Below are 4,762 nucleotides of genomic sequence, written 5' to 3'. Positions count from 1 at the left end.
TGGTTTTCCCAAGAAAGATCATGGCAGATAGTGAGACTCAAAAGCTTGAGCGACAGAACTTCTTGGAGAGGATTGTTGAGAAAGTAGATGGGAGGGTTGTCCAGTCGGTCCTTTCGGAGAGACATTGTAAGAGTGTGAGATTTGTCAGGATTGAAAGACATGTTCCACTTGTTTGACCAGTCTGTGATTTTGTCCAGGTCTGCAGAGAGTGAGGAGGCTGCAGACTGCCGATCTGAGGGATGAGGAATGGAGCGACAGAGAGTAGAGTCGTCAGCAAAGAGATAGAGAGGATTTTCAAGAGAGTCAGAGAGATCATTGATGAAGACCAGAAAAAGCACAGGGCCCAGAACACTACCTTGGGGAACTCCAGCCTGAACAGGAAGAGGAGATGAGAGAAACCCATTCAGGGCCACACGTTGACTACGACCAGAGAGGAAGTCCGCCAGCCATGCATGGAGATTTCCATGGATACCAAAGGAGGAGAGTTTGGTGAGCAGAGCAGGGTGCCAGACCGTATCGAAGGCACGTGAAATGTCAAGGGAGACGGCTCTAATTTCCTGTTTGGCGTTGAGGACCTCCATCCATTGTTGAGAAAGCAGAAGCAGCATGTCCAGAGTAGAGTGACCAGGTCTGAAACCAAATTGATGATCAGAGATCAAGCCATTGGAGAAGAGGAAAGATTTAATATCTGAAGCAATGATGGATTCCATGACTTTGCTGATAATTGGGAGAAGGCTGATTGGTCTGTAGTTGCTGGGATCTGTTTTTGCACCTTTTTTGTGCAAACCGGTGATGTTGGCTGATTTATAAATTGAATATGAATTGAATTGAATATGAATTGCCCATATATATACAGTAATACCCCGGCCTATGTCATTAATTGGTTCCATAAGCCGTGACGTAACTCAGTTTTTGACGTAAACCGGGCGTAATGTCTTTAAAATGCTTTAAAATGAAGACAAACACCGTAATTCGTAAAACTAGAGTAAATAACTGGAGGAGGCTGCGGCTTCGCCCTGAATCTTTGCCACTCCCCGTCGGGAGTCCCTCCGTTGTTTTCTATTGGTCGGGTCTTCTCCTCGAACGGGGTGACCGGCACGGACGTTTCGACCGTGAGCTGGCTTGTGTGCCGAGTGGCTCCGCGGCCCGCTTCACCATGGCGTGCTTTATCCAACGTGTCCGAGCAGGTTCACCGGTGGTCGTGTCGTGTCGTCTGTGACGAACGAACGAGCTCAGGGTTCCGTGAACCCAGCCGCCCCGGGGATCGACGCTCACCTCTGAGTCGTAGGCGTGCCCCGTCTTTCCTCGAGCGGCCGAAGTTGCTTGCTTCTTTATTTTTGGACGATGCGATATACGCAGAAATGACGACGTACAGGCAGGCATTTGCAAATCCATGCACATGTGCACATGCACACATTGATCGGTTCTTTACAAGGATACACATCAACAACAACTTGCTACTCCCTGCACCACAGATGTCAATTTCCAAACAATTTACCTACTCCCTCTACCAAACTTTAAACTACCCTCCCAGGGTATTCGTGAAGGGGTCCATCCTCCGCCATCCACTCCTTCGCACCATGCACTCCACACCTCTCAATCCACACACCATTTATCCCCACACACCATGTATTCTCTCCATTTATCCACTTGCACCCCATGCAAGTCAATCACTCAACACCATTACACATGTCCTCAATACACCACTCATACACTTTCTCCGGTAATCCCAGACCATTGCCTCATTTCACCAAGTTCAACGATAACCAGATTCTCACACACACAACCATTCTCGACCAATGTCTCATTTCACCAAGTTCATTCCAAAGATCCTCATTCAATTCCTCATTTGCGCCTAAAGCTCATCCTCATACTCACACACATGATACACCAAGATACACCAAGAACGGCTTCAGCTTGAAGTCGCCAGTGCAATTACCCCCAAGCATTAGCGTTAGCCGCTCCTTCGCGACTTTGTAGCCTGGCATGGTCTTCTCCTCCTTCGAGATAAAGGAGATGATGATGTAGGAGTGACGTAAAGTCGCACATAATGACGTTCGCTGAACTGAAATTTACTCTAGAAGAGTGGCGTAAAGTCGGATTTGACATAGGTCGAAATGGCGTAAAACGGGGTATGACTGTGCGTGTGTGTATATGCATGTATGTATATATATATATATATATATATATATATATATATATATATATATATATATATATATATATATATATATATATATATATATATATATATATATATATATATATACTGAAACGCAAAAGAAACTTACCACCTTTGAAACCTTTAAATATCAACAATAACACTGCGTGTAGTAAATGTGTGAACTTATTTGTGGACAATAGTGTCCTCACTGTCAGACAAAACGGTCACGGATGGTCACATGAACCTTCAATGGTCACTTCATAGCACAGCTGTTGAACAGCCGTTTTGACTGTCAGTGATTAGCCAAGGGGTACGGGATGATTTTAATGAGCTGCACGTGATGTCTTGATATTGGCTTTAAAAAGGCCAGTGCAAAATGGGCATTTCAATCAACATGCCACGATTGTCAAGGGATCAATGGCAGCGTGCCCTGGGCATGCTGCAAGGCCGACTGAGCTACCGTACAAACCAACAATTGCTAATTGAAACATTGGCATTTTATTGATGACATGTCAAGTTTTTGACCAAGATACACCATCTCATCAGTTTGTTCTACAGTACAGAACAGCACAGGGTGCAATGTCAGTCCCCTTTCAATAGCGTGTGTGGCAGGTAGCTCAGTCCGCCTTGCAGCATGCCCAGGGCACGCTGCCGTTGATCCCTTGACAATTGTGGCATGTTGATTGAAATGCCCATTTTGCACTGGCCTTTTTAAAGCCAATATCAAGACATCACGTGCAGCTCATTAAAATCATCCCGTACCCCTTGGCTAATCACTGACAGTCAAAACGGCTGTTCAACAGCTGTGCTATGAAGTGACCATTGAAGGTTCAAGTGACCATCCATGACCGTTTTGTCTGACAGTGAGGACACTATTGTCCACAAATAAGTTCACACATTTACTACACGCAGTGTTATTGTTGATATTTAAAGGTTTCAAAGGTGGTAAGTTTCTTTTGCGTTTCAGTGTATATATATATAGATATAGATATATATATATATATATATATATGTATATATATATATGTATATATATATATGTATATATATATATATATATATATATATATAATGACTTACGGTTGGGATTATAACCACATTTAGAGGCCATTTTTCCCCGCAAAGCGGGGGTTGGCCTTTTTCGGGAACCGTGGTTGTTGTTGTTTTTTGGTCCCCTTTTTGAAGCAATGTTTTACGGCCGGATGCCCTTCCTGACGCCAACCCTTTTTGCCGCCTTTAACGACAAGCAGGGAATTACCAGTGAACTGGTACTCAATTTGCCGACCTCGGAAGGATGACAGGCTGAGTCAACCCCCCTGGCGTTAATTCAGCGATCGACCGGGATTCGAACCCAGGATCCTAGGATCCTAAGCCGGCACCCTAGCCGCTAGCCCAACACCAGGGTTTAAAATATAATAAATCCATCTTGAGTTCTCCAACCTTTAATGAGCAAAATAAACAACTGCTCAATTGACCGATTCAACTGCGAGCTGCGAGCAGTTGTTTATTTTGTTCATTAAAGGTTGGAGAACTCAAGATGGATTCATATATGTATGTATGTGTATATATATACTGTATACACACACACACACACACACACACACACACACACACACACACACACACACACACACACACACACACACACACACACACACACACACACACACACACACACACACACACACACAGGCATTTTAAGGCCATTTTCCCTGCTAGAGCAGGGGTTAGCCTTGCGGACCCCATGACAATCTTCTCCATTTTGCCCTATTTTCTGCATCTCCCCTTGTTAACCCCCTTGCCCACATTTCTTCTTCCACCACCGTTAGCCAAGTCTTTCTCGGTCTTCCCCGACCTCTACTTCCGTCTACATTTATTTCCATCACTCTTCTCAACCAGTCACTTTCATCCTTCCTCAACACATGACCAAACCATCTCAACCTGTTTCTCTTCATAGCATCCATCACAGGCTCTATTCCCATCATGTTTCGCAATTCATTATTAGTCCCCTACCGGTGTACACCGGAGGGGACTATAGGTTTGCACGCCGTCCCTCCGTCCGTCCGTCAGTCCGTCAGTCCGTCAGTCCGTCAGTCCGTCAGTCCGTCAGTCCGTCAGTCCGTCAGTCCATCAGTCCGTCCGTCAGTCCGTCAGTCCGTCAGTCCATCAGTCCTTCAGTCAGTCCGTCCGTCAGTCCGTCTATCCGTCTGTCCGTCTGTCTGTCACGCAAAGAACAGTTTTCCAGACTTTTTTTCTAAACGCTTAATGCTAATGATTTCAAACTTGGTACATGGTTTCCTCATGATAAGTTACAGATCAAGTTCGAACTTCACGACGTTTCAATCATTTTTGACAAAGTTATGGCACTTTGAACTTTGGGAATTCTGATAATTCTGATGATCTTTAACTCAGTGCCATTTTAAGTTTTAATTTCCTTTAAAAAAGATTTTGTCTGCAATAATTGGACCGATTGAGATCAAATTTTCACCATATGAGGGACTCGGTCTGTAGAATATTTTAATGGTAATCATGATGTCACAGGTCACGTGGTTCGGTCGCCATATTGTTTTTCGTGAAAACACGAAAACACCTTTTTCT

Source organism: Myxine glutinosa, chromosome 2, assembly GCF_964187855.1.
Source record: "Myxine glutinosa chromosome 2, kmMyxGlut1.1, whole genome shotgun sequence".
Lineage (NCBI taxonomy): Eukaryota > Metazoa > Chordata > Myxini > Myxiniformes > Myxinidae > Myxine > Myxine glutinosa.
This window is presented reverse-complemented; position numbering follows the sequence as displayed.